Genomic DNA, 24,279 nt, shown 5'->3' with positions numbered 1-24,279 from the left:
AATTATTCATAGTTATATAAGGGCTATGATTATATGTATACTAAAGGGCTAGATTATATGTATACTTAAATTATATGGCCATTGCAATACGGCTCTCAGGCAAAGAGGTCAACACTTGACATCTCTCTGGGCTACATAAGACAAGCAGAAGCCAAGGTTTTGAATCTATCCTATGGATAATTCCTAGGAAGTCAGAGAATTAAAAACAACACACTGAAGAGAAATGAACTATGTTGCGACATGGAATATAGCACTCAAATACCTTAATAAGACTGCAGAAACAGCAAAATTCAGAGTCATCTAGTCAAGGTTAAATTGTCTGAGTTACTCTAGTGTCACTAGAAGCACACTCAAGACCACTGCTTTTATGAAATGAAACTATGGATCCGAAGTAAATAACATACTAATATGTGAAATGACAGAGCTGAAAGGTAAATTAGAAATCATCCAACACATCCACTTTACAGAAAAAGAAACTGAGGCCCACAAACAATGAGGGCTACAAAACTTAAAAGATCAAGTGAATATTATCAGAACTGTAGGAACTACGGTAAGATGCATATATCATGCCATGTTAGAAATTTGACTTAAAATTTAAAGCACTTTTAAAGTGGCTAATTATTGCAATAAATCAAAATAAAAATTAAAAAAGGCTCTTGTCTTAGGAAGGACAGCCCAAAGACTGGAATAGTAAAGATTAAAAAAAGAGAATTTTCCCTCATAAAACAGATTTTTTTTCTCTATTCAAGTCTATATCAAATTGTTGGAAGAACTTGAACTGAGAATTTTGATTAACACATTAGACTGTAATGTACCCACCCCAAATATATATTTTGAAATTTATTTTTACACCCATTGATCTCCATTAAGGAAATTATTAACTCATAAATTTATTGCTCTATAGGTAAGCAGAATTGTTCTAGAATTAGAGAAACTGGCAAATGGAGATGAAATATTGCAACTTGGAGCTCCAAGTTACACATTATGAAAGGAAAAGCAATTTATCCAAGAGATGGAGATAAGCATGCCTCCATGGCTTAAGAACTCATCTGATTTAGACCCTATTACTCGATTTGGAAAAATGGACTGTTCATGAAAGATGTGCTTAAAATCCAAATATTATGCTAGTTCAAATTTAGCATCATAGATACAGAAATTGAAAGGATCTTGGAGTCAATTTCATCCAACCACCCCCCATATTTCTGAAGAAGAAAAATGAAACTCAATTAAATTAAATATGACTTGCCCATAATAGTGGAGGTAGCATATTTTAAAGGTAAGATTTAAAGGTCAGGAATGGCAAACCTTTAAGAGACCAAGTGCACAAACTTCAACCTTCACCCTGCATATGAGTCCACCACTGCGGCCTGTTCCACCCTCTCATCCCAGAGAGGTAAGTGAAGAAGCACTCCCATTGAACTGCTGGGCAGAGGGGCAGATGAAGTGAGAAATGTCCTCAGGAACCTGTAGAGAGGGGGAGGAAAGCAACCCCCTCTGGTATGTGTGCCCTAAGTTTGCCAACATAGGCCTAGGGACTCTGTTCTCTTTCCACTATATAATATTTCCTCCCCATATGATAAAGATGGTTTTAGGCTGAAGAATCAAAGATTAAATGATAAAATCCTGTGAACACAATGCTCATTTGTCTAAAAAAAGTGACTAACAAAAGGGAAGCATTTTGTATATTCAAAAATTTTATGTAAATAATGGAGAGGTTTATTGCATGTCAGTAAATATAATTATTTTTCTCATCTTAATTAAATCATAAAACACACATTTCTAATATTGTAAGTACTGATGTTTCTCTTCCATTGCAATAATCCTATAGTCTATATTTTTTTCATTCTATGTTAGAAGAGCTCTTCAAAATTTAATCCTCCATGAATCTGTTACCCACAGATCAGTATTATTCCACTGCACCATAGTGACTTAATTTTCCTAAGGCCTGACTGAATCATAAATAAATATACCTACTGTTTAGACCTACAAAACAACCTCAGAAGTGGAAATTTTTGTTTGTTTGTTTTTTTAATACTACCTCCTTCCTCAGTCCTCCTTACTTTTTGCCGTATCACCTTGGTAGTCCTGCAAATAATTTTAGAAGTGTGCCCAAGCAATGCAGGATATTTAATTCTCCTTCTGTCTACCTCACCAGTCACCCAGGTCAGAGACTTTGCAGAGCCCCTACAATTAAGGCAGATAAATAAAATCACATTGCTCATAATTACCAGGGACAATTCTGTGTAATTAGATGTTAAGTGTGGTATCCCCTCTCCTTTACCGCCCCAGATAAATACCTGCACCTCTGGTCTAGAAAGGAGCTTAGTTAGAAATGTAACTGCTTTGTTGCTCACAATGTAATTAAATGCCATTAAAAAGCCACTAATTAGATCGTAAGTTTTAAATAAGTTGCCCTAATTACCTTTGGTACACGGTGCACTGAGTTGGGAGGGCAAGTCCTTCAGAGCCAAGGAAACTTGGCTCCACCACTGAGATTGCTACTGTGAGCTGGGACTATATAGCCTTCTTTTCATAATCAATGAGATGAAAAAGGAGAGAAGAATAGCTGGGGGTGGCATAAGAAATTTGTGTCCTCAGCCAGTGTTTTTGGTCTTGAGGCACTCCTATAACACATATGTGTGATTAAAAACATTGGAGAGCAGGTGTAATGGTGAGGATATGGGACTTGGGTTGTAAAAGAAGAACAAAACCTATACAATTTCAGATATTTCTAAACTAGTTCCATCAATAAGGGTGGGGAAGGGGAGGCAGCCCCTCAGCCCTCTAGAGAAGAGACATGTAATAACCTTTAATTTCCTTAAATACTATAGATAGTTTTGGCATAGTAATAAAATATAGTGATAATTCATGTTTTTAAATCTCACTTTTAAGTTAATAAAATATGTTCCCCAAAAAAGAGCTATGAGATAATGTACTTTTTTTGAAGGAATGGAGGGGTATCCAGTAATTTCAGTTTCATAGTGAACAACCAGTGCTAACTCCCTTTTGCAATGCAGATTCTCATCTGTTTTGCAACATATAGATAGTATTAGAGATTTTCTGGGGCATTGAGAGATTGTAATGAGTGTAAGGATGGGATTTGTGCAATGGGGATGGGACCAAAGGAGCCAGAGAAGGCAGTTGCTGACAGTTGTTGACAATTGAGAACAGAGAGGATTCTGGGAATTTCTCCAAAGAAGAGGAGAGAGGAGAGGTCTTTAGGTGTTGGAATGGGAAGAGGGAGGAGGAGGACAACCCAGCATGGATCCAGTCCTGAGGGCTTCCTGAGGATCTTTCTTTTGGAAATTGAAACCCTGATTCCCTGATCAAAGGCTTTCCATTGCATCTCACCTATCAAGACTTGAACCATTGAGTCAGCTAAGTTTGGACTCCATTTTGGGAGCAATCTCTTACTTTCCTTCACCCATTACCCAACCTTGCTGAGAGACTCTTTTCAGTCAAAACTTACAATTATAGAAAAGGATAGTAAAAGAAAAATAGAAATAGAAATAGAGGGGGCAGCTGGGTAGCTCAGTGGATTGAGAGCCAGGCCTAGAGACAGGAGGTCCTAGGTTCAAATCCGGCCTCAGACACTTCCCAGCTGTGTGACCCTGGGCAAGTCACTTGACCCCCATTGCCTACCCTTACCAATCTTCCACCTATAAGTCAATACACAGAAGTTAAGGGTTTAAAATTAAAAAAAAAAAAAAGAAATAGAAATAGAAATGAGGGGGGGAATCTTGGGAGTGGGAACCATTAGGGTTCCCTCTTAAATGATAGACCCCCAGAGGTATAGTGAAGAGGACACCCCTAAATCTTTTTGCCCTTCACCCCTTTCCCCAATCCCTGATTTGTGAAAAATAAAAAGCCATTAAACATTCAGATAGCATTCCAGAGTGCCTGAGAGACAACAAGGGAGAGAAGAACTACATATTGGTCTGCCTGCCTCCATCTTGAAGCCAGACCACCCACTGTGAAACTGACTGACCTCTGGGGGATTTGAGGGAACCCTGTCATTACTCAGGATTGGGTTGGGGTACCGCATACCTCTTATAGGGAAGCCTCACCCCTGTCTCCTATGAGGTGGCATGACCATTCATTTCACCCTGTTTTGGGGTGACACCCCCTTAAAGTCTCCCACTGTATATTCATCCCCAAGGGAGTGCTGGGAGAGAGAATCACCACATAGACTTTCTCTATCTCCCTTCTTTGAAGCATCCATTACTGGCCTTTTTTTTCTTTCTTTTTTTTTTTAAACCCTTGTACTTCGGTGTATTGTCTCATAGGTGGAAGATTGGTAAGGGTGGGCAATGGGGATCAAGTGACTTGCCCAGGGTCACACAGCTGGGAAGTGGCTGAGGCCAGGTTTGAACCTAGGACCTCCTGTCTCTAGGCCTGACTCTCACTCCACTGAGCTACCCAGCTGCCCCCTTTTTTTCATTGTTACATGAGTTGGCCATGATCACACAGCCAATACATGTCAATTAGGAAGACTTCAAAACAATTTTTTTTTTATTTTCTATACAACACTGATTTTCAGGGCAAGAATTATCTCAGTCTTATAGATGAAGGAAGAAAGGTGAGGGGACTTGACTGGAGTAAGAAAGCTAAGAAGAGTTTTATCTGAATTTGAGCTCAGATTTTTTTCTTCCTGCAAGGCCAGCCTTCTTGTCAATCCACTATATGATCTACTTCCAATTCAGTTCAGTTGAGTGACATGATGACGGATATTTAACAAGTAATTCTTCCTAAAAAGAAAATGCAAACAGGAGACACATTTAAGTTTATGTGCATTACTACCATTTTCTCTATCACATTTGTAATTCTAGAAAAACAAGGAAACAACAAATCCAACCCTGATTTATATCATTTCCTCATGTCTGAGGTGTCAATGCTCCTACTCAAAAAAAAAAATTATCACAATCTAATTTAAGCTATCTCTAGCACATCTTGGAACTATTCCAAGAAATATTTATACACTGTCCACTACAGGTGATGTTTTGTGTCCCAAAGACATAGGGAGTGACTATGAATAGTTTAGGGGGCAAGTAGATGTCCTAGATATGGCCAGATGCTATCAGAGCATAACAGGGAGATGTATATCTGTGTCCATCTCAAAATCTAGTGAAGAATCCAAGGGCAATATTTCTCTCAGGGGAAGAAAATGAATTTTCCTGCTTTCTCTTTTGACACTTTTGGAGTTTGGAGTGTCCAAGGGAAACCTGGATATATATACATAAATACATATATATATTTATATTTCAGATTTTATATATATATATATACACATGATTTCATATGTATATTTGTATATTCATACATTTGTTTATATATATTATTTGTGTATTTATATTTTTATGAATATATATATATATATATATATATATATATATATTTCTCTTTTCTAAGTGTAAATCTCTGGCTCTTTCTATATCTCTTTGTCTCTGTCCCTCCCTTCTCTGTTTATCTGCTTCTTTCTCTCTATCTTTGTCCCTGTATCTCAGCCTCTGTATCTCGCCTAATAATTTTTTTAAAACTTATCTATTAATGCCTGAGAAATGTAGATGCCACCTCATGAGTGTGATGTGGGAGAGCTTGAAAGTAAAACCATGGATCTGGACAGGAACCCTTGTCAGGAATGACAGATTCTAATAGCTAGCTTAAAAATAAAATATATTCATTAATTTGAATTTAAATCAAATGGTTAAGGTAGACAGGTGGAACACTGCCTCCCAGAGGAAATGGAGTTTGGAATTTGCTTTTCGTTACCCTCCTGACAATGGGGCTGTTAACTTGGGAAAAGCACAGAACCACTAAAGTAGTAAAAAAAACAAAAACAAAACAAAAACAAAAACAAAAAAAAAACAAGTCTTTTCATCAGGAAAGAGATAGTGTTCACTATTTGGCTACCACCAATATCTCTGAGAGGATAACTGCACTAGATCATTCTCTGAAAAACAATAGAACTCAGGGAATTTATATAACTTTTGGGGAACTAAGGAACAGGGAAGTATGATTGATGACATTACCTTGGTTACTGGGAAAGGGGAAGGTGAGAGAGGATAATCAGGGAGAGGCTGATGCTTTACAATTGATAAAGAAAAGGATCCAGTCAAGGGCTGAGCTACCTGGGAAAGGATCTTGGTACAATGGGAAAAACTACCAGGACAAAAGGGTACTTAGCATTTGATTAGGTCGGCTAGCTCCACCTAAACTGATCATCAATTACTTTAAGATCTATTATTGAATCTGAAATAGCTAAATCTAAGACCTCCCACAAGCTGAACTCTCATGAGACAAAGGCAAACTTGGGGTCTCCTGCTTTCAAGTTGACAGGGCCTTGTAAGACTAGAGATGGGATGATGGCATGTTACTGGGTCTCTGGAACAGGAGATTGGTCTTGTGGTTATGTCCTATGCCTCAAAGTCATAAAGGGGTGAACTATTCAATTTAGGGGATAATTTGAAATCTGGGATATAAAACAGAAGTTTATCAGAGGTGCCTATCTATGCTCATCAAGAATGAAGGGCGAAGCCAAAGGAATATTCCTCTGAGCTCAGTCATCTTCTCTCAGCACTGGAGGAAGGGAATGGAAAATAAGTTCTTTATGCACTCTATGACCCAGGATACTTCCTGGAGTTTGGGGGTGTCTAAGGGGAGCCTTTACCATCACATTGTGAATCACACTGCCCATCTTTAGATTTAATCACCAAAGGTGAGAGTACCTCCAATTCTGGGAGGTCCACAGGTGCTAGAGTGGGTGATGAATCATAATCAACTAACTGACCCCTAGGCAGTACTATGAGAAGCATCTATTGTGATTGGACACACAAATTAGGGAGGAGGCACAGGAAGTGAAACATAAGTGACTCCTTTAAAAGGAAAAGATCTTCTGCTGGAGAGGGTCTTCTAGTTCTTCTGGTCCATGGAGGAGTGCTGGTTGGAACACTGAAACCTTGGTGAGACTGCTTTCAATATCTTCTTTGTAAGTCCACATGGTGAATCTTCCTGAACTTCTCTTAACGAACTTTCCCTTAATGGAGACTCTAAGAATGACACTTTGCTTCATTCATCTCCCCGCCTCTGGCCCTCTGATTCTTGGCTGAGGGTTAATTAGATCTAACTGGATTAATTAGAGAATCTAGTAATTTACCTACTGTGTTAGATTCTTATTTCCTTATTTCCTCTCTCTTCTCAATTGTAAATAAAATTCCATTAAAGTCAATTTTGAATTGATATTATTCTTAATTGAGGATTGATAATGTTCAATTCTCTGGCAAACATCTTTTAATATATTTGACCAAAAAAACCTAATTACCCTTTACAATATGAAGTGGAGGGTTAGCAATTTGTCCATGGTGCCCAGGTTGGGGATGTACTTAACTGTAAAGTCATTGAGAATAAGTTACTTCTTAGCAATTATATTTTCAAACTGATCAACACTGAACTTAGTGAAACCCCATTTCTTGGTGATGTCAACATGGAATCTAGAAACCCCAAACTTGTAGCCTAGTAAGATGTGATGAATCCCAAGTTTTAGGATAGCTTGTGTTGGAGACCCCAAAGCTTATACTTCTTCCCTGTTCCCATGAGAATCCACGCTGAAAGAAATCTCGGGCTATCATTTTCAGACTGAATAATGGATCCTAAGGCAAAAGAAAATCCCTCTCAAGTGGAGCAAAGCCCAAAAGCAAACTGAGTGACTCTTCTTGTCTCCAGAAGCTTCTCCAGATATATCACACCTTCCTTCTTCCAAGGATCAGACTCTGGACCTTCAGCTTATGAGACAGAGGCATGGCCTACTACACTAAAGAGTCACTCAGCTTGGGTTTGGGCTTAGCTCCACCTGACAGAGATTGTCTTTTAACCTAGAGTCCATTATTCAGTCTGAAACTTCTAGCCTGAGATTCCCTTCAGGGTGCATTCTCATGGGAACCGGGAACAAGTATATGCTTTCAAGTCTTCAACTTACAAGCTAGTCGTAAAACTTGAGGTTCATCACATCTTACTAGGCTACAAGTTTGGGGTTACTACATTCCATGTAAACAGCGATATGGATCTTTTTTTGTGATTTAGAAAAATTTTTTTTAACATTTATTTTTTAGAAAATTTAACATGGGTCAATGATTCATGCTCCTAATCGTTCCTTCCCCTCCCAAACTCCCCTCCCACTCCCCCATAGCCAGTGCACATTTACACTGATTTTAACATGTGTCACCAATCAAAACCTATTTCCAAATTGTTGATAGTTGCATTGGTGTGGTAGTTTCAAATGTACATCCCCAATCGTGTCCACCTCAACCCATGTGTTCAAACAGTTGCTTTTCTTCTGTGTTTCCACTCCTGAAGTTCTTCCTCTGAATGTAGGTAGCATTCTTTTCCATAAATCCCTCAGAATTGCCATGGGTCATTGCACTGCTGCTAGCACAGAAGTGCATTACATTCTATTTTACCACAGTGTATTAGTCTCTGTATACAATGTTCTTCTGGCTCTGCTCCTTTAACTCTGCATCAATTCCTGGAGGTCTTTCCAGTTCACATGGAATTCCTGCAGTTTATTATTCCTTTGAGCCCAATACTATTGCATCACCAGCATATACGACAATTTGTTCAGCCATTCCCAAATTGGAGGGCATCCCCTCATTTTCCAGTTTTTTGCCAGCACAAAAAGCATGGCTATAAATATTTTTGTACAAGTCTGTTTATCTATGATCTCTTTGGGGTACAAACCCAGCAATGGTATGGCTGGATCAAAGGGCAGGCATTCTTTTATAGCCCTTTGAGCATAGTTCCAAATTGCCTTCCAGAATGATTGGATCAATTCACAACTCCACCAGCAATGCATTAATGTCCCAATTTGGCCACATCCCCTCCAACATTCATTACTCTACCCTTCTGTCATTTTAGCAAATCTGCTAGGTATAAGGTGATACCTCAGAGTTATTTTGATTTGCATTTCTCTAATTATTAGAGATTTAGAACACTTTCTCATATGCTCATTGATACTTTTGATTTCTTGATCTGAAAATTGCCTATACATGTCCCTTGCCCATTTATCAATTCAGGAATGGCTTGATTTTTTATACAATTGATTTAATTCCTTGTATATTTGAGTAATTAGACCCCTGTCAGAGTTTTTTGTTATAAAGATTTTTTTCCTATTTGTTGTTTCCCTTCTGATTTTGGCTGCATTGTTTTTGTTTGTGTAAAAACTTTTTAGTTTGATATGATCAAAATAATTTATTTTACATTTTGTAATTTTCTCTAAGTCTTCCTTGGTTTTAAAATTTTTACTTTCCCATAGATCTGACAAGTATAATATTCTGCATTCACTTAAGTTATTTATAGTTTCCCTCTTTATATTCAAGTCATTCACCCATTCTGAATTCATCTTGGTGTAGGGTGTGAGATGTTGATTTAAGACTAATCTCTCCCATATTGTTTTCCAACTTTCCCAGCATTTTTGTCAAATAGTGGATTTTTGTCCCAAAAGTTGGGCTTTTTGGGTTTATCATACACTGTCTTGCTGATGTCACTTACCCCAAGTCTATTCCACTGATCCTCCCTTCTGTCTCATAGGCAGTACCATACTGTTTTGATGACTGCTGCTTTATAGTATAGTTTAATATCTGGTACTGCTAGGCCCCCTTCCTTCACATTTTTTTTTCATTATTTCCCTTGATATTCTTGATCTTTTGTTATTCCAGATGAACTTCGTTATAGTTTTTTAAAATTTGACAAAAAAGTTTTTTGGTAGTTGGATAGGTATGGCTCTAAACAGGTAAATTAATTTGGGTAGAATGGTCATTTTTATTATGTTAGCTCATCCTACCCATGAGCAATCAATGTTTTTCCAATTGTTTAGATCTAGTTTTAATTGTTTGGAAAGTGTTTTGTAGTTCTTTTTATATAATTCCTGTGTTTGTTTTGGTAGATAAATTCCTAAGTATTTTATTTTGTCTAGGGTGATTTTAAATGGTGTTTCTCTTTCTACCTCTTACTGCTGTGATGTGTTGGAAATATATAGAAATGCTTATGATTTATGTGCGTTTATTTTGTATCCTGCAATTTTGTTAAAGTTGTTGATTATTTCTACAAGCTTCTTAGTTCATTCTCTAGGATTTTTTTAAGTAGAGCATTATATCATCTGCAAAGTGTAATAGCTTAGTCATTGCCTATTTTAATACCTTCAATTTCTTTTTCTTCTCTAATTGCTACTGCTAGTGTTTCTAGTACTATTTTAAATAATACAGGTGATAAGGGGCATCTTTGTTTCACTCCTGCTCTTATTGGGAAGGTTTCTAGTTTATCCCTATTGCATAGGATGCTTGTTGATAGTTTTAGGTATATACTGTTTATTATTTTTAGGAAAGATCCTTCTATTTCTATACTTTCCAGTGTTTTCAATAGGAATGGATGTTGTATTTTAATATTTTTTTAATATTTAATTCTTTTTTTTTTAAACCCTTGTACTTCGGTGTATTGTCTCATAGGTGGAAGATTGTTAAGGGTGGGCAATGGGGGTCAAGTGACTTGCCCAGGGTCACACAACTGGGAAGTGGCTGAGGCTGGGTTTGAACCTAGGAGCTCTTGTCTCTAGGCCTGACTCTCACTCCACTGAGCTACCCAGCTGCCCCTATGGATGTTGTATTTTGTCAAAGGCTTTTTCAGCATCTATTGAGATAATCCTGTGATTTTTGTTAGTTAGATTTTTGATATGGTCAGTTATGTGGATGGTTTTCCTAATGTTGAACCATCCTTGCATTCCTGGTATAAATCCCACCTGATCATGATGGATGATCCTCTTGATCACTTGCTGGAGTCTCTTTGCTAGTATTCTCTTTAAGATTTTTGCATCTATGTTCATAAGGGAGATTGGTCTACAGTTTTCTTTCTCTGTTTTTGATCTACCTGGCTTTGGAATCAGTACCATATTTGTGTCACAAAAGGAATTTGGTAGGACTCTTTCTTTCCTTATTATATCAAATAATTTGTATAGTATTGGGATTAGTTGCTCTTTGAATGTTTGATAGAATTCACTTGTGAATCCATCAGGCCCTGGCAATTTTTTCTTAGGGAGTTCTATCTGGCTTGTTCAATTTCTTTTTCTGATATGGAATTGTTTAGGTATTCTATTTCTTCTGCTGTCAATCTAGGCTATTTATATTTTTGTAAATATTCATCCATATCACCTAGATTTATATATTTATTGCCATATAATTGGGCAAAATAGTTTTTAATGATGGTCTTGATTTCCTCTTTATTAGCGGTGAGGTCTCCCTTTTCATCTTTGATACTGTCAATTTGGTTTTCTTCTTTCCTTTTTTTATTAGATTGACCAGTACTTTGTCTACTTTATGTCTTTTTTTCAAAATACCATCTTCTAGTCTTATTTATTAATTCAATAGTTCTTTTACTTTTGATTTTACTAATTTCTCCCTTGATTTTTAGTATTTCTAAATTAGTTTTCATCTGGGGATTTTAATTTGCTCACTTTCTAGTTTTTTGAGTTGCATGCCCAATTCATTAATCTCTGCCTATCCTAATTTGTTAATATATGCACTCAAGGATATAAATTTACCCCCGAGTACTGCTTTATCTGCATCCCACAGAGTTTGGTAGGATGTCTCATCATTGTCATTCTCTTCAATGAAATTGTTGATTGTTTCTATGATTTCTTCTTTGACAAACTGGTTTTGGAGAATCATATTATTTAATTTCCAATTAAATTTTGGTTTATTTGTCCAGGTCCCCTTACTAATTTTTATTTTTATTGCATTATAATCTGATATGGTTATATTTATTATTTCTGCCTTTTTGCATTTATTTGTAATGTTTCTATGCCATATTACACGGTCAATCTTTGTGAATGTACCATGTGCAGCTGAAAAGAAGGTGTATTCCTTTTTGTCCCTATTTATTTTTCTCCACATATCAATTAAATCTAATTTTTCTAGGATTTCATTTACCTCTCTTATCTCTTTCTCATTTATTTTTTGGTTTGAATTATCTAGATCTGAAAGAGGAATATTTAGATGTCCCACTAGTATGGTTTTGCTATCTATTTCCCTCTTGAGCTCTGTAAGTTTCTCCTTATGAATTTAGATGCTGTGCCATTTGGTGCATACATCTTAAGCACTGTTATTTCCTCATTGTCTATACTGACTTTTATCAGGATATAATTACCTTCCCCGTCTTTTTTAATCATATCTATTTTTACTTTGTTTTTTGTCAGAAATCATAATAGCCACTCCTGCCTTCTTTTTCTCATATGAAGCCCCAAAGATTTTGCTCAAGCCCTTTACCTTAAATGTCCACCCACCTCATATGTGTTTCTTGTAGACAACATATGGTAGGATTTTGGTTTCCAATCCACTCTTCTATTTGCTTCTGTTTTATGGCCTAGTTCATCCCGTTCCCATTCAGAGTTATAATTATCAGTTGTGTATTTGCTAACATTTTATTATCCTCTCCTAGTTCTACACCTTCTTCTTACACTATTTCTTTTTAAACCAGTGGTTTCCTTTAAACCAGTAACCCTTGTTCCCTCCCTTGATTTATTTCCCTTTCTACACCCTACCTTATTATTCCCCTCCTTTTATTTTTATGGCCTAACGAATTCCCTTCCCCTTCTTCTCCCCACCCCCCACCTTTTTTTACCTCCCCGCTCACCTGATTCCCTTGGTTTATCCTTTCTGACTTTCTCAGTAGGGTTAGATAGAGTTTTATATCCCAATGGATAAAGCTACTCTTCCCTCTCAGGGTTAATTCCACTGAGAGTAAGGTTTAAATATTACCTCTTAATGCTCTTTTCCTCTCCTTCTTTTAATAGTATTCATCCCGTCCCCTTCCCATGCCCTTTTTGTGTGTAATAGAATATCCTGTTTTTCTTATTTATTGAAATTTCATGTTTCTCTTGATTTTTGTGGTTGGATATCGAACTTTCCATTTAGTCCTGGTCTTTTATGTGCAAATACTTGGAAATATTCTATCTTGTTGAATGCCCATACTTTCCCCTGGAAGTATATATTCAGTTTTAATGTGTAGGTGATCCTTGATTGTAGACCCAGTTCTCTTGCCTTTCAGAATATCACATTCCAAGCCTTGCGGTCTTGTAGTGTGGAGGCCGCCAGATCCTGTGTGATCCTGATTGGTCCTCCTTGATATCTGAATTGTCTCTTTCTGGCTTCTTGTAAAATTTTTTTCTTTTACTTGGAACCTCTTGAATTTGGCTATTATATTCCTGGGGGTTGTCTTTTCAGGGTCTAGTGTAGAGGGTGATCTATGGATCCTTTCAATTTCTATATTGCCTTCTTGTTGTAGCACTTTATGTCAATTTTGCTGAATAATTTCTTTTAGTATGGAGTCCAGGTTTCTATTAATTTCTTGTTTTTCTGGAAGACTAATGATTCTCAAATTGTCTCTTCAAGACCTGTTTTCTCTTCTTCAAGACCTCAATTTCTCATTGAGATATTTCATGTTTCCTTCTATTTTATTAGCCTTTAGACTTTGCTTTATTTGCTTTATTCTTGTTGTCTTGAGAGATCATTAGTTTCTAATTGATCAATTCTAACCTTTAGAGACTGGTTTTCCTTTTCTATCTGGTCATTTCTGATCTTCAATTTACTTGCCTCACTTTCCAATTGCCAAATTCTGCCTTTTAAACTGTTATTTTCTTGCCAGATTTTGGTTTCCAATTTGCTTACCATTTTGTTTCATTTTGGGGCATCTTTCTCCAATTCGGAGATTCTGTCTTCTAACTTGTTAATTTCCTTTTGAGCTATTTTGTACTTCTCTCGCCAAATCTCTTCCATCTTTCTCATCATCTCAGGTTTGAACTCTTTAATAGCTTGTGACCAGTTTTCCTTATTTTCGGAAGGTTTGGATGTGATTATTTGTTTGTTCTCCTCTGCTGTTTTCTCTGTTGTCTGCATTTTCTCTGTGTAAAAGTCGTTGAGTGTTACAGATTTCTTCTTGCTGATCTTTTTCTTTTGGGGTTCCTGTGGATGGCTTGCCATTGTGAGCCTCATGCCCTTTAAGGTTTATCCTCACACCCAGGGTCTCTCTGTGCTTTTTATGCTCTTGAGGTCACAGGTCTAGTTGTTGTCATGATCAAGCCTCCTGGTGGTCCCCTTGCTTGTTCCTCTGTCTGAAGCTCTGCATAGCCCAAGCCTGCACTCAGGATCTGAGCCCTCACTTGTGTCCGCGCCTGCTCTCAGGATTTGTGTCCAAGTCTGAGCTCAGAGTCTGTGTTCAAAGTCTGCTTGTTCTTTAGCCTCTTGGGTTCTTAAGTCTGCTGCTCTCAGGAACAGGCCCTGGTGACCCCTGGTAGCTACCAATGACTTAATGCGTGCCCCAAAATTACTCTAACTCTTTTGCGCTCCCTTTAGCCCTGTAGGTGGTGTGGGGGGGAGGGGTTTGCTCAACATGATTTTTAGTGAGAGCTGTTTCACCCCTTATAGCATGGAAATGCCCCAATTCCACGTACCTTCAATCCTACACCCTGTTGTGGGGTCCCTTCATTCGACTGTATTTGTTTTTATATTTTCTTGAGGAGTCCTGTATGTGTGGGTTAGGAGAGGTTCAGCAAGCTGCTTCTACTCTGCCGCCATCTTAACCCGGAAGTAGTGCATCTTCTTAAGGCCAGAGAACTTCAGCTTTATACAAAGCTTCAGTCACATGTTCTTTATTCTGGACCTTGTTTCAAATCCAGTGATAACCTGGCCAATGTGTACATGGGCCCAAAGACACCCTGCCTACTAGTCTGAAGCCTATCAGCCCCAGCACATGACAGCATCTTATTAATGTGGAAGACATGAAAAGGATATAGATGTACATGAATAAGAAAGTTAACCTTGCCACAACTCTTCACCGTGTAGTTTTTGGCATAGATACTAGTGGCTTCCAGCACTTCGAATGACAGCTATTCATATCCATCTGACACCATGTGGCCACGTAATGAACGTTCATCCATTTTTTATTTGTTTCTACAATGATAGAAGATTCTTACCTTGGCATCAGGAACTCTGCTAAAGAAATAGGACTTTGGTTGTGTCTTGTTTTTATAATACCTATAACAGCTGGTGGGATGATGGCCCATGATAGTGGCCCCAGGAGGAGCTATATCTCCCTTCAGGGAAAGGGCTATCCAGGTAAATTTAAAAGAACAAAGAAACATATAAACAGGTAGCAAGCTTAGGAAAAAACAAAAACAAAAGCCTTCTTGCCTCTAACCACGTACTTCCCTCATAGGACTACTGGACCAGGGAAAAGATCTACTAACACTAGGGACACTCACTTTCTCTTTCCTTCTCCCCATTAACAAATTTTTTATGAAACCCCAAATTTACCTCTGACCCACAGGAACTTGCCTTCAAGAAACTCCCAAACTGACCCTGGTCCCAGACTGAAGAATAGGCTATCAAGTACCCATTGAGTCCTCTGGATTAGAGTGGTGGATAAAGACAAATCTTAAGTACCCATTTGTTTTCTTGGTTTCTCTTTTTGTATTTTTACTACTCCTAGGTACTTAGGCCTTAGGCCTTAGGCTACAACCTCTTTCCCAGTTCCCTTTGTAACCAGTTGTTACACTTTCATTATTCTACTTATGGTTTAAATAAAACCCCAAATTCTTTAGTTGTAGGAAATTCTCATTCTTATGTTTTTTGTTTTTGTTTTTGTTTTTTTCCTGGAGATGTTGTTCAGATGTGGTGTCCTTTGTTCTAATTTAAGATGTATTCTTTTGTCTTATGTTTTAAAATTGATACCACCTCCCTCCCACAATTCTGGGGTGACCCAGAATTCACATAAGATTCCTGGGTGAAGAGAAGAAGCAATGTTAGTGGAGTTAACCTCCCCTATTGCCTTCTTCCTTTTCCTGAGTTGCAGAACTATTATTATCTAGCAATATTAATATCTTCAAAATTCAATACTCCTAGGACCCCAGAAGTTAGTAAAGTTAGTCTCTCCTATCCCCAGCAGGAGAGGATTGCCCTACCCTCATCTTTAACCCAAAAGCTCTTCCTAATCTGCTTTTATTCTGAGGGAGAAAAGAGCAACCAGTGTCTTTACTATACAAAGTATTTTGTGGATATTGGGATGTCTTTAAATTTGTGCTTTGAAAATGGTTAAAATTTTAGCTTAGTGATTTAGGAATGTGTTGCCCTTCCCCCAGTTTCTGTAAACCTCACCCCATTTACCTTTTCCCAAGCCTAGTCTATTCAATTTCCATTCAAAGGGTTACTGCCTGAGAGATCAGGTGCAAGAAGCTCTTGGAATGCACAATAGTAGCTTGTCAGAGGTAGTAATCAACTCTGGGCACCAAAATATATCATGAACTATTTTGGGTTTGTATGTAGATTAAGGTCTCTGATGTTCATTTGAAGAATACTCCCTTCAGAAAGGTTTGAATGTGTCAGGATGATGTCATTTGAACTAAAGTTTTATTTTCCTAAAGCTTTTTCTGTAGATCCTTGGCCATTGTCTTAGGTCAATGATTTGAGGCATTGCCCTATATTTCTCTCTCTCCCAATAAAACTTTGCATTTTAATTGATAGTTTTCCCTCCTCTCATTTTGAATAGTGGTTAAAAAGGGTACATCTTGTTATTTCAAGATTCCCTTAAACTTCCACTATTCACAATTATTATCTTAATTACTTATGTAACTTATGGATAACTGGACCTCTTCTTCCTACCAACATCTTTTTTACCACATCTTTAGAACTTCTATAGTTTTCCATCTATCCGACAGCTGACCTTTCTCTTATAACTTGTCAGTTACCATTAAGAGTATAATAAGGTCGCTGAGAGCAGGGACAACATTGATTTTTCTCTTTTTATTCCTAGCACTTGATACAGTTTTTATGGTAGAATGAAAAAAACACCCAGAAATTCCAGGGAACAAATGAAGGATTCCTCTCAACCAATCTGGCCGGAGAAGACCTTCTCTGATGACAACTGATAAATGATGATGAAGATGGCATGCATGTTCCTTCTGAGAGCTGCGTATCTCCCTGATAGACAACTTTGTCCACTTCTGGTCTTTGCCCCTGTCAACTTGGAAAAAAACACAGAACCACTAAAGTAGTCAGAAAGACCAAATCTTTAATCTGGACTGGAGACAATGTTCAATAATCGACCATCACCCAGAGTCAAACACTCAATACCACACAGAGCCAAAGCTCTGGAACTCTGGCATCAGCGTCTCTGGGAAAATGCACTGCCAAAGATGATTTCCCAAAGAATAATATAACACATGGATCTTATATACTTTTGGGGGAATTAAGGACAGAAAACACATACTGATGGGCTGTAAGCAGACCTCAGAAGAGGCTGTAACCAGAGGCTAGGATATCAGGGAGCCATCTAACCTACAGTGGATACAAAAGGATGGTTCCAGCCCTGTGCTGGTCTTCTTGGGAATGGATCTCTGCTACAATGGGGAAAAACTTCTAAGTCAAAAGGGTACTTAAGATTTGATTATGTGTCCTAAATCTACTAAACAGATCATTAGGCACTTTAAGGTTTATTGTTCTGTCTGAGACAAGGTCAGTTTGGGACTTCCCTTAAGGCAAATTCCCAGGGGACAAGGGAAAACTTGGGGTCTCCACAAACACAGCTGACACATTAAAGTCACCTGTTTTTGAGGGCTCACACATACTTCAGACCCTCCAGTCACCTGCCCTTGTAAGCCACATGTTAACCTCAAGCCCTCCTTTCCCCAAGTCTCCTGTAAGTTACATGCTTCATTCCTTCTTGTTTTCTGTCACATACCCAGCTCTCCAATGAAATGAATAAAAATTGCATTTTTGTTACTGTAAGCAGGTGGACTTCTACCTGCCAGTCTGTCTCTGGATCATCTGGCTAATAAATTTCTTTAAACTTACTGGGGTGCCTTTGTAATTCATTAGGTGTGGACTCCCTGTTAATCAGACCCTTTATCTCATTCCATAACATTTGGAACATAATAGGCATATAATAAATGCTTTTTCTTTTATTTTTTCATTTATTCATTTTTATTCATTCACTCACTGGATAGTGTTCTGGTGAGTTTCACTTCTAACTTAATATAATGATAAAGTCCTTTGTAGTAAGAAAGAGAAATTATGTATATGTGTGTATGTATTTTACACTGATATGAATGTATGTGGATATACATACTGTGTCATTTTAAATTATCGTAAGCACTGGAAGACTACGTCTCCCAGGACTCTCTCTGCTACAACTTCCCCTGACACCTCCCACTTCCTTTGGGGGAGGTGTCAGGGAAAGTATAAAAGGGAAAGTTTGGCACCTTTTTCTTTCTCTCAACCTTGGAGGCTGGCTGGGCTCTCTTGACCCTGAACCCTGATCTCTCTCTTGGTGCCTTTTTCCCTTTCTTCCTACCTCCTACTTTTCCCTAGACCTTTCCCTTTCTAATTAAAATAAAGCCTAGCTATTCAAACCCTAAAGTTGTTCTCTGATCATTCATTTGAGGGCTCTGGTCCATTTCCCCCACCAGGGCTGCCGGGGGCTGCCGCTACCTTCCTTTCCCTTCCTCTACCTTCCTCTCTCCTTTCTTCCATCCATCCTACCTCCATCCCTTCACTTTTCACCACAGGATACATATTCATCAATGCACATATGTATACATGTATGAGTATATGTATATAAATATATAAATATAAATAAATGTGTATATATATCCACATACACATATGGTTTTCTTGTCAAAGACAGGGTATTGGTTTCTTTTTCCAGCTGTTTTACAGATGAAGAACTGAGGCAGAAAGGGTTAAGTGATTTACCAGTGATTACACAGGTAAAGGTCTGAAGTCAAATTAAATGATGAAGTAAGTGAAAATATAAGACACATTGCTCTGGGGATATAATACCAATAACTATAACAAAAAAATACTAGAATATGATAAAAAATCTTGAATTTAAATAATTAGGCAATATTTAATAATAAATGGTTGGACTATTTCTCTTCTCCATTACCTGAAGGAAGACCTTGGCATCTCTTTTAGAATCCCTACCCTGAAAATTTTGACTCTGCTCCAAATTTTCTACTCTGGGGCCTTACTGTACTAATTTGAAAACTGCCTCTCCTAGATCAATATTTCAGGAATGCCTTATCTGTATTTTATTTCACTCCCCTTTCTTCTGCTACTTCTTTTACCTTATAGTCTCCCTAAAACTCTTTTGTCTCTTTTCTCTTTTCCCCTCAATTCTGGGATCCTGAAACTTGATCAAATCGACTCAGCACTTGTTCTTGGATGAGGTATAACAATCTGCATTCCCATTGGTGCAATCACCATTCCAATAAATTTTTGTACCTAAGTCTCCCTTAGTGCTTATTACCACTTCCCTTATGTGTGGTTTGTATTCCATTTCTCCTTGATGCCTACAACATATTATTTGTTTGTATTTATATCTTTCAGTACATTGTACTGCCTGACACATAGGGAGCACTTTAGTAAATGATCAACCTACAAATCTATTTATCAACCCTTTCCAACTAAATAATCATATATGAGAAACAATAAAATTCAGAAACTTACCCATTTAATAAACTCAAGAACTTAAACTCTGTGAAGAGTGATCCCTATTTTATAAGAACTATTTTAAAAGTCTAAATGTTTTTTTAAATAGAATCATGAAAAGATCTTATACCATTTCCATGATTAGTGTCAAATGAATATATATACATTTAAAATAAATATATATTTTAATAGTTCTATTTATTGACTAAGCATTCTACTATTTTTCCTAGCCCTGGTTTATAAAATACCTATTCATGTTTTTATTTTTGTTTCATTTTGCTTTTAAGATATCTAGCTTTTTATATTCAGAATGAATGTCTGTTTTGAATTCATCATATTTAAGGGGTAAGTTGTTAATTAAAGCCAAATTTCTATAAATCTGCTTGCGGTTTTTCTAGTAATTATCATTTAGCTTCTTTCTAAATTCATGTTATTAATTTTTTAAAACAGTGAACTTTTTTAAACAGTAGTTTTCAATTACTTCTTTTATTTACTTATTCTATTACAATTATCTATATCTACATTTTTAAAATAGTACCAAACAGTTTTGGTAACAGCAAAAATGAAACTTGATTCACTTTTCATCAAATTGCAATTTAGTTTCTGATCTTACCATTTAATTAAAACTTTAATTTCCAAGTTCAACCTTCATCTCTTAATTGCTAAACTTTAAAAGAATTTTCCTCTTCATCATCCTTCTTTACCACTCAATAGCATTTGACCATGTTGTCTAATGCCCTTAGTTTGAACCTGCTGCCCTTTATGAGTTTTCAAAATACTCCATTTCTCTTAATTCACCTCTTATTGTCTTAACTAATTATTTTTAACACATTTTGTTGAATTGATCATCATTAGTACCATTAGCAACCAACAGTAGGTGTTCCTTAACAGTATATATGTCTTGGTCCCCCATTTATTAATTCTCTATACTTTTCCTCTCCAAAATCTAAATTAGCTTTCATGGCTTCAATTATCATATCTCTAAAAATGATTTACAGATTTATACTATAAGAATGATATTAGAAAATAAGTATTATTTTATTAGTTTAGAAATAAGAAAGAAGCTGCTAGCTTGAGGAAGAATTGGAGTTTTAAATAGAGCTGACAGAGAGTCTTAATTTCATATGTTGGCAGTTGTGACCATTATTCTAGGACAATGACACTCTCTGGGTGTGGAATTCTGAGAGTTGGCTTCTGACAGTTGACAAAGCCACATGGAGGATCTTTTCTCTCTCAGGGCTGGAGAAGGTAACATCTTTGTCTCTCTCTATCTCTGTCTGAGTGAAAGACCTGAAGGAGCTTAGTGTTTTCTTTTCCAACTTGGGAAACATTATTCATTTATCTGTAATTGTGTATAGATTGGTTAAGCTCTGAAAAAGACCAAAGAAAACCAAGACTTTGGATTGGACTCTGAGTCTGCTAAGGCTGAGAGTCCTAACTTGATTCTTGTTGAGATTCAATCATCTAGCCTTAGTTATCTTTATAACTTAAAGGTGAAGTTAAGAATTATAGTGGTAGTTTTAGTTAGAATAGTATATTTTGTTAAGTCATGGAGGATCAGTGTAGCCATGTAAACCATAGGAGAAGTGGTTCCTTGTGGAACCTGGGAGTTTATTTGGGTAGAATTAGAATCAGAAATCCTTTTATCCTCATATATTTTAAATAAAAATTGATAATAAGAGTCTCTTTAGTGTTCCTTGAGCCTAGCCCTGAAGGAAAATTCATCTTTGAGCTTCACTTCAGTTTACCACTGAAGATACTTTGATAACGTATATCAAAAGTATCAAGAATCAATTTTCAACCTTTATTTACTTGGTCTTTGTCCCTTATTTTGGTGCTTGTCCCTATTTTTCTTTTTACAATACTGAGTGCTCTTCAACATCAGCTGTCTTCTGGAAACTATAGTTTCTTCTCATACATATTAACTTGGATGCCCCATCAACATCTCTAACACAACATTTTGGAAATGCCACATCATCTTCCCATCTAAATGTACTTCATATCAAGTACTTATTTTAGTTTTTTTTTCTCTTTTTCTATTGAAAGTACCATCATCTTTATAGCCATCCAAATTTGCAATATTGAAATAATCCTTAATTACATTGTTTCTCTTATCACATTCTTTTCCAATGAATTATTGCCTTATTTATTTTAAATCCACAAAATAACTTGAATCTATCCCCTTCTCCCTTCCTCCCTTCCTCTCTGTTTCTGTCTCTGTCTGTCTCTCTCTATATATCTTTATATGTCTATATCTATCTATCTAGATATCATAGATAGATATGATTAGCATCTTGTTTCAAGTCTTTGTCATCTTACCTTCTAACCCAGAGGTTAGATTCCACCCTCTCCCATCATTAATCCATCCTTTATCTAACTGCCAAAAAAGACTTCCTAAAGCATAGGTCCAATCATGTCAATCCTCACTTGAAATCTTGCAGTTGTTCCCTTTTACTTTCACCAAAAAATTTGGTATCCTCAATCTAGTATTCAAAACCCTTCACAGTATAGATGAACTTTCCTTTTGTCTTATTTTACATTGATCCCCTTTACACATTTTATGTTCTAATTTCTCTGGTCTATTTGTTCCCCAAAATTAACATTTAATCTTTGGATTTTGTGAATTTATATGAGTTGTTCCCCAAGCCTAGAAAGCATTCTTTTCATTGGAAAAGGTCAAAGAAATTTTAAACACATTTCTCTCCAAGCTACTAGATCCAAACTTAAAAATAAAGCTGACCACCTGGTCCAAAGAGACAGTCATTCCTGATAGAGATTATAAACAACACATTTCATGTCCTTTAAGGAAATCTAGGCTTTCCATATGTTTCCTTCTGGAAAGTTTCTTTAAGGACATGATCTCTGGGAAACAGTAATGCTTCAAAGCTGGATAAGTTCGGTTAAAAAATGTATAAGTATGATGAATATAAGGAGTGTATGGATTGAGAATCCTTACCAATCCTTCTACAACTAATCTTCCTTTCTGTCTCACATTTTTTTCTTTATACCTCCCTCTCCTTTACCTAAAATCACAATATATCTCATAACTAAGAAACAAGTTGACAACTAGCAATCAGCAGTCATATTTGACAAGGGAACCCAAAGATAAATAGAATCCAGGCAGTCATAAAATTGCTTGATGACTTGAAACAAACCCATCACTTTCCTCACAGTTAGGAAAAAGGGAAAGAAAATAGATCACACAATGCAAAAGGACTTTCTAATTACTGCACATTTTTTAAAATTCCCATAGAAATCACTAAGGCTTTGGAAACCTCTTGGATGAAAGCATAAAAAGAGGCATCAGTGAAATATTTTTCCCAAACTCTAGGAGTCTTGCTAATTGACATATTTTGTACATAAAGAAAAGATAGTTATGCCATAGATATGACATCCAGATAACCAGTTTTCTCATGAATTATCTTCCCTTTCATTACTTTCAAAACATCAGATTGAAAGAGAAATCTAATATAATTCCTACAACTTTACTACTTGGATGCTTCTTTGCTTTGTGTTGTGGGTTTCTTTCTTTGGCCCTCACCCTTCTCTTGAGTATGGTCAATCAGCAACTGAGAACAATAATAAATTTCCACCCTTGGAGAGAACTTTATGACTTTTAAGGTCAGAAACACCTAGGTCTCTCAATCAGAGCTGCATGTCAGCAGTAGTATGTTTCTTCAAATAAGACTACCTATTAGAGGATGACCACAACCAGATGGATGAGCCCAACTCTTGGATAACTTTCCAGAATATATGAACATTTTGTCCTGGAGGAAAGAACTCTAGCTATAAGGAATGTCAGTAATCAACTATTCCAAACTTCTTGTTTCCCAAAGGATAAGAGTGAGGGTCAGAAAAATGAAATGACTTGTTCAGTTGTATAATTAAATTGTTAGAGTTATTAGGACCTGCAATCTAGATATCTTGCCTTCCAGTTCTGTGCATTTGGTTCTACACTTTGGACCAAAAATACATTTTCGATTCATAGGTATTTATATATATTAAGTTGAATTAATTTTGATTAATTCAACAACATGCTATTGTCTATCTTCATGCCATGTCATCCCATTGTATTTTCAGGTTTTGAAGACAGATTTTGAGCTATTTCCCTGGATATCTGAGACTTTAATTGATGAAATGGCTTCATGTGTACCTACTTTTCCTCTCACCCTCCCATTCCCAACCCCTTCCCATTCCTCTCTCATCTCCACACCTGGTAGTGGTAATTATATCACTATTACTATTTCTTGTAAATATATCATGTCAATAAGTTGTTCATGATTCCACTTATCATCTGTAATTCCCCACCTCCAAATATATCTTTTAACAACCATTCACTTAGTTGTTTTAACTTACTAGAATGTAAACACCATCAGATCAGGGATTATCTTGCTTTTTCTGTTTTTCACCCAGTGTTTAATCCAGTGTCTGATTGGTAGTAAGTACTTAATAAATGCATTTTCATTCATTCATTCACTCGTTCATTAATCTGAATATTCACTTATTGACCTAGAAACTTGTTATGGTTCATTTAAAAATCTTATGAATCACACAATTTTGAGGGACCACAGACTATTCTTCCTTTTCCCATTGGCCTTCATAGATGACATGCTATTCTTTATCACATCAATATGATTTAATTCCTGTATGTGCATTTCCATGATCATGTATTTATGTTCAATTAAAGTGCTTACATTAGTAACCACAGAAGTACCTTTAGAGGAACAATGAAATTTACAGTAACCCTTCTGAGAGA

The 24,279-nt window shown here is 36.6% G+C and overlaps 1 pseudogene; it reads right to left on the bottom strand.

Moving 5' to 3' along the window:
* Positions 1 to 7,321: 7,321 nt before the first annotated feature.
* LOC123233716 lies at positions 7,322 to 15,100 on the bottom strand (annotated as a pseudogene).
* Positions 15,101 to 24,279: the final 9,179 nt, after the last annotated feature.

Source organism: Gracilinanus agilis, chromosome 2, assembly GCF_016433145.1.
Source record: "Gracilinanus agilis isolate LMUSP501 chromosome 2, AgileGrace, whole genome shotgun sequence".
Taxonomy (NCBI): Eukaryota; Metazoa; Chordata; class Mammalia; order Didelphimorphia; family Didelphidae; genus Gracilinanus; species Gracilinanus agilis.
This window is presented reverse-complemented; position numbering and strand designations above follow the sequence as displayed.